Source organism: Eutrigla gurnardus (assembly GCF_963514095.1).
Source record: "Eutrigla gurnardus genome assembly, chromosome: 15".
Lineage (NCBI taxonomy): Eukaryota > Metazoa > Chordata > Actinopteri > Perciformes > Triglidae > Eutrigla > Eutrigla gurnardus.
In genome coordinates this window covers 8088219-8100889 of record NC_139938.1, presented here as the reverse complement: position 1 = coordinate 8100889, position 12671 = coordinate 8088219, and the positions used below count along the sequence as shown (strand labels likewise).

Sequence of the window (12671 nt, the reverse complement as noted above, 5' to 3'; positions counted from 1 at the left end):
TATTACGGCTCCTCAGTGTGCACCTAATCCTGCCAAACCACAGGGATGCTCCAAAACCAACACTATTCGAAACTTTGTGGCAACAGTAAAACATATTTTTCTATTTAAGGATCCATTCTAAATCATATTACTTAAATTATCATAACAAAACTAAGCTCTGTCTTGGAGGGATACTTTGCACTTTTAAAGTATTTTAAAGACGGAAATATTTGCCTTTGAATATTGGGTTTCCCTTATAATGAAGAGAACCACGCTGAGTGTTTTCCCTGGTTGATTCCAGTCCTCCAACGGCTCCAAAAATATTATTACACATCGCTGGTTTTGGCTAACATGACAGACAAAGGGAATAATGACATAATGACAGTCATATCCATTTGAGGCTTTCCCAGATTGTTTTCTTAACACTTCTTCGAACAATTCTGCCAGCGCTTTCATGCACTCACAAACCAAAGCGCATGAGGTGGTCCCAGCAAAATGCTCGAGAGGAGAAGAAAAGCACCCTGACTTGTGGGTCAGTTATACAACTTCAATAAAATGCTTGAAATCATCACGCTCCTGCTACACAGCCTCTGGACATGCACGGTTGACTTTCATTGCTGTAGCGTAGCTCACTCTGTAGCCACAGCTCTTAACCTGAAATCCCTACCATCACACAGACTTATACACAACACTGGAACTGGAGAATGGTGACTTGAGGCTAATTTTCTAAGAAAGCCTTTTGTTTCCTGTAGGTAATTCATCCAATGGTGTAATTCATATTGCCTTGGAGTAAGCTGGTGCAGAGTACTCTAAAAAAGGACATTAAAAATGCAATGAGGCTGTGAGAAAACGAGTCTTCAAATTGACTCACTTTTAGCCTGTTTTTCTTCATATTGTGGAAACTATGAATCATCAGCCACCTACCTACCTGCATGCAGCGCTGAGGAGTGTGAAAACGTCAAGCTGTTCCAAGTAATATGCTGTTTTATTGAGCTCTCTGTTTATGAATCACAGCACAAGTGCATGTGCTGGCCAGAAGGTTTTTTGATTAGTAAATTTACTTACTTGAATTACTTTAACCTACTTGTGTTTAGTTTTAATTTAAGCACATTTACATGATGTCCCTTGAATCTAGTTTGTTGAGGACAAATATTGGTTACAAGCTGTCTCTATGGTCGTTTTGTGGCCCCTTTAATTCACCCTTTTCAGACCTGACATTAACATGCATCTTGGGTGATGTGATCATGTGTGGACAGCTCTAAGTTCAGGTATGAAGGTATGCAAGAGCACACTGAAACATGCTCCGCCACTTTTATTCTCTAAATGATGAAACCGAGATTCACAATTCTGGTTGAAAATCTGGTTGAAATTCATGTCATCTCTGTTGTCCGTCATTCTAATCAATGATGGATGAACACCTACCTCAACATCCACTGGTCAAAAATCCTGGTATCTCCATTTGAGCTTGGTAAAATATTAATATGACACATGCAAGAATCTGACCATATATTAAAACACAATACCAACTTTGAAAAAGTTGCAGTAGCCATTGGTAGCCATTGGTAGCCTTAAAGATAAGCAGTTAATTAAATTATTTTTCCCAGTCAGCTACAGCTAGCTAACTTCTTAATTTGCCCGGGCTTATGTAATTGAATAAATAAATAAAATGAAGAAATTACAAATACAATATAATTAAGTAGATCTTGCAACCACTGAAAGCGTTTTACACTAAGTGCTAGATTTACTAATTAATTTGCACCCACTCGAGGCGCAATCCTTTCGCAACAAGTGCGTAAAAGCGCAGACTGCGTGCCAGATGAGCGGAAAGAGGCAAGTAGCGCTTTCAATCTGCACTCGTGGGGTCTTGGGGAAAGTGGGAGTTTCCCGCGAAATGATGGGAGGATACGCGTAAAGTGCACCTAATTATACATTCCCCGGTATTTACAAAATCTGCCGGTGAGAGTGTGCCTCTATTCTGCGGTGCACCTTGCTGGTGGTGACATAATTTCCATTAATTGTGCAAACCAGTTATTGTATCTGCCCATTATTTCCTCACATTTTGCGGTTTTGCTGAACATTACTAGACATTCATTTCTGGTGGAGCTGAACCGGTTATCCTCGCCTGTCCCTTTCCTTGGTGTACCGCTTTATGTGCTTTTTAGCACTTGTTGTCATTTCAAGATCCCTGTTAGATACATGCGGACCCATTCATTGCTCTTTTAGAGAGGCGCTAATTACGCTGGAGGGCGGAGTAAATGCTGTTTGCCCGGGGGCTGTCAGGTTTGATAAATACGATGCAAAATGAGGAAGCACAGCGTGCGCTGTCTACCCCTAAGTGTCAACATTCACACAACAATGGCACATCCTGGCATGTGATCAGATCACCCAAGCCGCATGTTAATACCAGGTCTGAGCAGGCCCTCCTCTTTCTCATGCATAAGCTTTCAGGACACCAAACGTGACAAATCATTGAACTTAAAAGACACAATGTGTGCACCATCAGTATTTTCAATAGAATAAGCACTATGGGACTTGTCATCTGAAAGTCTGTGACTTTTCCTAAAAAATATAATACAACTCGACCACTCTTCTTTTTTTTCTTGTTGTAAAAAAGGTCCCAGGTCAACCAAAAGTGTAATTAAAAATAAAGCACAGGTGTGCAGTTATAAAAACGTTCATATTTCCACACGTATATGTAGGTGTACATATTTTTCTTTCCACAGTGCATACCATTAACACATTTGAGACGTGTCCCGTGGACCTCCCCCTCACTGGACCACTCTGATCTAACCAAACTGTTGGCTGGCAATCAGCAGTGAGCAAACAGTAAACTGTTTATCACTTCTAATGGACAGAAAAGCAAACTGAACTGTAATAATAATTGGATACAAATAAAATAATCAGATACTGATGATCCTTATCCTGTTTGAATTGACACTACACTCAAAAAAAGAACTTTTTGGTGTTGTACAATATACTAGATTAGTTGGCATATATTCTACAGTATAATAATAAGTTTCACTTTGTACTAGAATTCCTTACGTAAAAATGTATTAGAATTCCTTACGTAAAAATGTATATGTTTACATATTTTAATCATACAGTAAATTAACTATGTGGGAAAAGTAAATTTTACTACACAATTTCTCATACTGTTTACGTGTTTTATAATGACTGAACATAAATCGAAAAATGGTAAGTAAATTATAATTCATCTAAACATGTATCCCGTTTGAAACAAACGACCCGCGCAGTTCAGAGCGACAGCGAGACGAGACGTTGACTGAGAGGAGAGGTGCTTCATGGCCTAACAAGTAAGTTATTGTCTGTCTACATTTGTGAAAATATATCGATATGTGTGTCAGAGAGAAGGACGGAGCCGTTTGCATAGCGCAATATGCGCGATTTACCAAGCCAACAGTGCTGCTGCCGGCTTTATGTTTGTGGCTAAACTTGAACATACTGAAATGAGTTTGAAACATGCTAAAGCTATATTAGCCGTCTGGTTGTTACGATACGGGACTCCCGGTAGCGAAGCGGGGTCCGGCACTTAATTCCTCCATGTCGCTGCTACAGTGCAAGTTCTCTACCGTCCCCTCACTCGTTCCACTTCTTCCCGTGGTCAACTTTGTGTCAACAGGGAGAAACAGCAGGGCTGTTATGAGATGGGCATGCAAAAAGTGCAACTTTAGGACACCAAAACGTTTAGAGCTCTTAACGCATTATAGATTGAAACATCTACACACCAGTCAAGGCCAGTCGCTACCTTGTTTATACTCAGATTGTCCTTGCTCATTTAGAGGTTGTGTTCTAAGTTAAAATTAAAAGCCAAATCGAGCCTTCATTTTTGTTCATCATTATTACAGTGCTACCTTGTGTATTGCACCATTGGGCTCAGTTCCTATTGTTGATTTTTGTCCATTCAGATCAAGGCAGAATTCAGAAGAATCACGACGATTCCCCTTGAGCAGACGTTCATGTACAAGTTCGACTACTACACACCAAAACTTATCAGCTTGATGAAAGCCAGGGGTGGTGGCCTTGGGATCAAGCTGAGGCCGTTTTTGGACAGACTGAGTCAGGTGTGTTTGTTCTAAATTGTGCTTATTCACACTGTATACTGCTCCATGCAATTAGAGCACCAACTCCTACACTTTGTTGCTTCCATGTTCTTCCACACTCCATGATTCCACAAATGGGTCTTGCTTTGGACTCAAGTCACTGTTTGTTGCAGATTTATGCAGTTCATTGTGCATGAATAAGAGGTTCAGTACTGACAATATATTCATCTGTTTACAGAACCAAAACATTGAAATGAGACGTGAAGCTATTATCCGCAGCCTTATCCTTTACCTTGGTGAAAAAGGGGAGGCTCTTTTTGAAGACTGCCCGGTAAGCATGTTTTTGTTGTTTTTTATTGTAAAGTTTGTGTAATATTTCATTAGCTGTTGGTTAACAAGATTAAACAGTTCAACTGATTCACTTTGCCTTTTCTTAGTAATAAGTTTCCAAATTTTAACTCAAAAGTAAGAGAAATTAAAAAAAGATGGTGTGATGGACCAAATAGTACACTGAAATAACCACAGGAAAGAAGAGACTGTTAGGAACTGGTACAAACCTATTGTTATGACCCACCCAAATTATCTGACACACCTGTCAAAGGGAACACAACATGATTTACTCTACCTGGCGAGCAGAAGGGGGGCATGTAACATTCTTCTGGGGTTACAAAGTCACTGGGTTTCTAGGCACAGCAAATTTGTGGAATGTAGCCATCTTGTGCCATCAGGTTTCACACAATTTAATTTACTCAGTTTAATGTAAACTGAGCAGTTCTTTTATCATGGAAGTCAACATGCAATTCTTTCTCCTCTCTTCAAACAATTAAATTAATTCTATTTTTTTAAATGCATGTATATGTAAGTAGCATTATCTAAACTCTTTTTGTACATTGTATACAGGAGGACAGCCGCAGTGATGCAACTCAACACACTATGAAGATCATGGTTGTCCATGGCACTGATGGAGAAGATCCTGTTGATGTATCCATCCTCCTTGAAGGCAAGGAGATGTTGGCGGGATGCGGCAGCACTGCCAAAGCTTGCACACTGCTTATGGGGCTTATTTACGCCCTGAACCTTGCATACCCTCCAGCATTGCGCTACACATTTGAGGTTTTTCAAAAACTTTTTCTTGAACTGGATGGGATTAAGCTGTCTCCAAAACTACAGAGTTTGAAGACGAAGTTGCTGTCTTAAATGCACACAGACTGGCAATGTTCACCAGCCTGTTTTCACATGGACGTTCTGCTTGCCTTATACACTGTACAAGAATTGCTGCAACTTTGTTCAGTGTTGACCAAAAAACTTACACTTGACAAAAATAGGAATGTTTATCCTGCTTGTACCCTCTTTGCTCTTTGCCTCTGAGTTCAATTTAATCCAGGCTGTTTTGTATCACGTAAGGCACCTGTTCTGTCAGTTGATTGCAGATTATTGATTAAAAAAAAGTAATGTTTTATTTTTTAAAATGCAGTGATTTAGTTTAATTTAGTGAAGTGTGATTTTCTTCACACTGAATTTTTAGTTAAGAAAAACTGCTACAGCTCCAATCATACATCATGAAGATGTCACCCTAAGGTTCAGCACCCAAAGTTGATGTGACAGTTTTGTCTGGTAGCTTGAAAATGTGTGTCTTTTGACAGTGATATGTTGTCACTAATGATACCTACCTGTGTGTTCACAAAATAAATAGGTTGAATTGCATTGTGGCTGTGATTTGTGATCTATGAAGATTAATTAACATTTATCAATAGAAGATTAACAAAATGTACATAATTATAATAAGTAATAATAACATACAATTAAGTAATTGAAAATGAAAAATGTCTAATAAAATCTACTTAGTTATTTCATTCAGATTTACTTAATAATTTCATAACATTGACGTTTTTGTCTGTTCAAAAGTTAATTAGACTTTACTTAATTAGTTTAGATAAATATTATTTATGCATAAACATAATTAAGTAACATTTACTTAATATTTCCATGGATATTAAGTCTAGAATTAAGTACATTATACTTGATACTTGATAGTGAGATTTACTTAATCATGCGACAGTAAAAGTTACTTAGTTAGTGTTAGTGCAAATTGTTACGTGGATTTTATTAAGTAAATTCAACAAGTTATTTTTTTGAGTGTACCAACCACTTTTATGGCAACAACACAACTGTTCATAGTTCATTTCATGTGGAAAAAAATAATATTTAGAAAATATAAACACCCAATTAATCCTGTAATCACTACAAAGTGTTCCATTAATTTTCATGAGCACGTTTGATCATTTCATCCCCTTCAAGTTCCCCATCAAAAATAAAAACTGAGCAATCGACCAAATAAGTGGAAGAATTAAGTCCAGGATTTTTTTTTTTTTATTTGGCTAAAATGAAAATATGAAAGCGACCTTAATGACTTTAAAGAACTGTAGAGTTTGAACTGTTCAGAAATGTGTCATAGAAGCACAGTTATTAAAATTCCCTTTCATGAAGGCAAATAGGTAACAGTTTCCAATTCACAAACCTCCATGATGTTAAAACTTTAACAGGAAATAGAGATGTTCAATAATTTATTAGCAGCGGCGGGAGTTTTCTAATCAGTAATGGAACTAATAGCTTTAGATTCCCTCTCTCCTCCAGTCCCCCCCGTGTTTGGAAAATTACATTTTTAATGCTATTCTGGGTCAAAATTAGTAAGGTGTTGCCCTGCTGCGAGGCCACAGTGCAAACACATATAACCATTTACTGGGGCCGATGGGAAGGGGGCAATGCAGTCGCAGCCAGCCAATCACAAGCATTCCTGATACAGTGCCATTGTTCTGCTTTGACTTGCCCATAACCAGACCGAGTGTCTGATGGCCAGCTGGGAAAAGTTTGAGAATGGATTCCACAGAATATATCAAGGAATCCAAATGTTATTTTCAAAAGTAATCTAAAAGGGCTAATATCGTCCAAATAGCCTATATTGGTTTGTCTAACCTTTGAAAGAATGTTGGGGAAGGGGGGTGCGGAGCAATACCATTATGTATTATGCTCCATCTGCACAGGGGCAATCAATGCTTCATTTCACAGGAGTCTCTCTGGGGCAGAGGCAGCTCAGAGGAGGAAGAAGAGAGATGGCTGAGTGGCAGCGAGATAGACAGCCACAAAGATAGACAGCACGAGTCTCCGGTGCCGAGCTGAAGCCTGAGCCCTGTGGGAGAGTCGGGGATGACGGCAGCCCCGCAGACACTGAGGAGTTGTTGACAAGTAGGAGCCCCCACCCAAGCCTCCTGTTCCCAGTACTGCGGTTACAGGACCATTTGTGCAGCCCTGAGAACAGGGCCACCACAGAGAGGAACACTCCACTGTGACACTGTATTCTAATGTACAGGCTGCGGGAGACGTGATGAGCAACGGTGCATTTATGCCGACAGTGTACTCTATATATGTGCTCTACTGTGAATTTTTCACAGGCTGCAGAGCCAGCAGTAAATCACTTTCACTGCATGTGGAGCTTTGCCAGCTGCCTTATCTAATGTCAAGTGCCTCGAGGGCAAGGAACCAAACACTTTCCACTCGGCAGGGAACATGAAGTTACAGCGACACAGATTAAGCACATGTTGTGTGTTTTTTTTTTTAAGATGTCAAATATTTTACATAAAGGAAGTGTGCTATAAATATAAAGTGTGCATGGAAGCCTATGGTGCAAATATGAATAACCAATACTGACATATTAATTATGTACAAACATGAGTTTTGAAAAAGCAGCAAACCAGGTATCTCTAGTTTCCACTTGAGAAGAGAAAGGGAAGACGTGTACACAATAACTCAAATAATGGAGTTGGGGCTGGAGGCAGACAGGTTTGCCTGTCTGTTGGATTCAATGAGGCTGAAGCATAAAGACCTGGATTAAAAGCTTGAAACGACGCTGGAGTTGGAACAACCGAGCGGATTGATCCATTTAACTGATGCTTCGTCTCTATTGAAAGTTGGACGACTGGCAGCAAACAAATCACCAGCACGTCTGGGTGTTGAGTGGTGGAGGAACATCAGATCAACCTCCTGCCGGGAAAAGAAAAATCTTGCAACCGAAAGACTGAAAATTATTCTCTTCTATTATTCTATTTAACACAGACACAGTCAAGATAACTAATTCAATTATGAAATTATCACATATTCAAACTAAGTGTGATATAACTCTGTTTCCTTAGTTCATAAAGCACTCCAGCAGATGTCTAATCATAACATTTCCTCAGCTGTATCAATTTACCCTATTATTGTGCCATTTTCTATCAGAATAGCCCGTGCTGACTAATAAAGGAAGGAGCTACAATATAGTCACTGCCGGTTGTGAAATATCATACGGACTATAATAAATATCAACAGACATTAAGCTGCAGCGTGTAAAAGACAGTATTAACAGAGTGCTGATTGTTTGGCTGCCTCACATAATAACAGTGACAATAAACAGTATATAGATCCGTCTGTAACCTTCAGCAGTGATGGGCTGCTGCACAGAAAGCTGATTATTTCATCTCAGAGCTGAAACGGAAGCTAAGCAGGGAAACGCAATGCACCTGCAAACTAAAATAAAATAATAATAAATCCAAAAATATATCAGCAGTATAATCCATAATAAAAAATCTCCATTAGCTGCAGCCCTAATGACTCATTAGTCAAATAAAGTAGAGCATAAGTGCACGTGTGCAGGTAACCCTGGCCACGGACCAATTATATTTTGACTGTCCTGCGTCTAGATACATTACAATAGACAGAAAAATAACTCATAGGGAAACCACGGATGCCAGTACGTGAGAAATTACAATATTCTATATTTTTTCTCCATCATCAGATTTTTCTCATGATGCTGGCAAAATTATTTTCACACGTCTGAATGAAAGATGGATATGATGGAGATGACAAGTGCCTTCTGACATACCGATGATCCTGCGGAGCAGAAGAAGAAGAGGGTGGGGAAGCTTGTAAATGGAGCAGTGTGGACCTCGACACCCCGGCTTCTAGACTACTGAATCACCACCAGCATTTCAAACCCGACGGATAGGATGAAAGAGGCTTAAGCAACGGCGGCACACTCTGTCCGTGTAATTGGCAGCCTTGGGTTATTACAGCATGCACTACGGGGAAACTGCACAAACAGGAGAAAACACAGCAGACTATTGTTAAAAACATAATACCTTATCATGGGGTCTGCTTGCTGAGTGATAAGGCCTGTGTGGATAGCCTACGGGCTGCTTCCACTCACTGCTTGTACAGTACAGCTGATACCCTATTAGCTGGGAAAACTAAATCCATCCTAAAACCCAAGCCTCACTACAGTGTGTGTGTGTGTGTGTGTGTGTGTGTGTGTGTGTGTGTGTGTGTGTGTGTGTGTCTGTGTGTGTGTGTGTCTGTGTGTGTGTGTGTGTGTGTGTGTGTGTGTGTGTGTGTGTGTAAAGACCAAGCTGGCATTTGCATAAGAGCACCTTTTGTCCCGGTGTAAAGATCGTATTTACAAAACTCCAGCACACGTTGAATGAAAACACACCACCGGGGGACTGAAGCCGTATAGATGGAAGAGCATGCAGGTTCATGTGAGCGATACACCAGAGCCCTGAAGGGTCATCCAGACAGTCATCAATTGCCCTGCTACCCTAACCTGGCTCAGCTGTAATGAGAGGTGTCTGGAGACTCTGGCAGGGCTCAGCAGCGTTTTCAAAGCAGCAGAAAGACCCGGGGACCTCCCTGCTGAACACACCACAGTTCACCTGAAATTAAATATCACACTCTCTTCAAATATTCTCACAGTCCAGAAAATATTGAATTGTCTGGCTGGCTGCTTTTCCATGTTTACTAATTAGCCCAAGATTTATCTAGTTAAGCATAAACATTTCCAGTTTTGCTGGTAGCACACCGCAATCATGCTAATTTCACACCATGCCAAAATGAATAATTTATCCAGGATGTCCACTGCTGTTCTTTAATTCTGTCAATGGATTTCTGATGGATTTTCGTAGTTTCGCATGAAAAGTGGGATAGATTTTGTTTGTCATTATTTCTCATGTTAATGCAAAATTGCTTTTTAGCCTCAATGACTGGTATAGGATAAAAGGGGGTAAATAATTTCAAAAGTAAACATACATATTTGAAATATATACATATTTAAAACATAAAGTCACTGCTCTGTTTTAAATAAAAATATCTGTACTTCCGTAGCCTATAAATTACTTTCATACAGGGGACGTTTTGGAGTACTGCGCTCTTCATCTCCACTCTGACATACAGCGGACCGTCACAGTGATGACTCTCTGTTGCCCGAAAGGTCCAACTATACGTTGGATAGTTCCACGTCGATGCCTTTCTGTTGTTTTATAGAAGTCGGGAATTACGTTAGTGCTGAAAACCGTAGCGCGGATCAAGCGTTTTGATTAGGTGACGGAAACCCCCCAACTACGGAAAAGGGCTAAATCATATCTTTAGCAATAAACATCCGGCTGCACGTGTTCTTGTGTTTTCTGTACTGGTAGAATGGGTTTGTTGAAAGGCATCAACCAGAGACAACTGTTTTTAAATAACGGTGTTTCCTGCTCAGCCGTCCTGCTTCCAGGACGTTGGATATTTACTCGGCAGGAAGGCGTTACAGGATGGAAACGTGAAATTACATTAAATTTGATTGAAAAACCGAAAATAGCTCAATTCACAAGAGCGTATTGAACCGTGCATGGCGTACGGTTCAATATTATATTGAGAACCGTTGCATCCCTACTATCCACGTTAACAAAACAGCTGTCGCAGTTTAGCTTCAAAGGAACAAATACACAGATTGCAGATCTGTTCATGTTTTTTTGTGGGAGAGTACACCACTAAACGAGTCTGTGGTTGTTGTAATGAAATCATAAGCAAAGTGCTCCTGAGGCAAACTTATCCACAGTGGCGTTTTTCATAAGATGTGTTGTTTGTGGACATTATGTTGGCTTTCTCTTCTCTTTTCCCTACAGCAGAAGGCACACGAGTCGAATAGCACTAACTGAAAAACAATACGTACGAGTGTTTTCATTTGGGTTCGAGGGTTTCGTATCCATTTGGCTCTCTAGAGCGAAACCAAACACTTTCACACAAACACAATTGTAAGATGTTTTTTTTTGTCTCTCACACTGTGATGTACAGGATATTTTCAACTTCTCCAACACACGCTATCTTCCTTCTTTTGCATACATTGTAACATGTCTCCTGGGCAAACATACACAGAAACACACACACACACACACACACACAGAAACACACACACACACACACACACACACACGCACACACACACACAAACACACAGAGAATCACAGTTATCAACACAAGAGACCCACAAACTAAACTCCCTGGTCAAACTAAGCATTTCATTTCAAGGAGCTCCACTGATTATGGGTTATTTAACCATCAGTAGTCATTTCATTGTTTATCTTATCTTATATTAACAGTGTTTTAAACTACTGGCATGGCCCAAAATTGCAGAGCAAAATATTAAATCAACTATTTCAATCACAAAATAAGTCTTTAAAATTTAAAATGAGGAGAAGCTGGTTTAATTTAAGATAATAAGCATGTGCCAGTTGGGATTAGTTAATTGCGGTTTCTTCACGGTAACAAACCATAGTCCAGTTGCTAAGAAACACATATCCCAGGTGCACAAATGTTGTCATACTAATTTTACCAGCAAGGAATTCTTAAACATAAAATAAACATGACTCCTACTTTTTTTTGGCTCGACTGTTTTCAACACAGCAGCCACGTCATAAACGTTAAACTTCATTTACAGCCAAGCAGTACATTAAATATTCTGAAAAACAGGCAGTACAGTAACGTTTATAATCTGATGTTGTCTAGTTTGACAGTTTAATCGGAGTTTATGGGCTTCATGAACAGTGATTGACAGCTGCATTAAAGACTCCTCGGCTCTGATAGGTTGTTTTTCTTTGTGTGCGATGGAATATTGCAAATGCCATTAGGAGCACTGAAAGCAGGCAGGAGAATCTTTTGTTTAAAAGATGATCTGTCTCTTGTACTACAGTCAAGTTATAGTTACAGTAAGTGCGAATAGGCTATGACAATATATATATATATATATATATATATATACATACAATACATACACACACATACACATCGTGGCATCATTCTTACAGCATTTATGGATTTGTCCTTAGTGATGACATAAATAGCAACTATCCCATACGCTGAATAGGGAGGTGATGAATGACGGGCCGAAACCATTAGCCACAAGCATTTTCACACTCACACATACCGAACATAAACACACAGCAACACACAGCGCAAGACACCTGCAGCTGTCCCGTCACTATCCCAGGCCTTGTCAGGAACTCTCAGGCAGAGCATTTGTCACAGGATCCGTACCTTTCTAATGAAGTACTACTACGTAAACCCAGGCTGTAATGCTTTATATTCCAGCCATGTAAACGTAGGAGGAAGGAGTAGAAAGAGTCTGTACCTTCACTGCTCTTATCACTGGATATGCTTTCAATAGGCAAGCTGTTTACATGCAGGTCTACCTCGGTGCACTGAATATCACTGTAGATCAAAAACATGTCAAGTGCCGCTTCCTACCCGGACCCTATAGCATGCTTATGGAGCTCCATCGACCTGTGG

General features: G+C 39.8%; 1 protein-coding gene and 1 long non-coding RNA gene across 2 annotated transcripts in view; one reads left to right on the top strand and one right to left on the bottom strand.

Moving 5' to 3' along the window:
* auts2a (activator of transcription and developmental regulator AUTS2 a) overlaps nt 1–12671 on the bottom strand; it is a 305216-nt gene that overhangs the window by 279521 nt on the left and 13024 nt on the right.
* LOC311025438 lies at nt 3748–5189 on the top strand. The gene is made up of 3 exons (XR_014598377.1): nt 3748–4061; nt 4279–4371; nt 4941–5189. It is a non-coding gene; the product is annotated as an uncharacterized lncRNA (long non-coding RNA).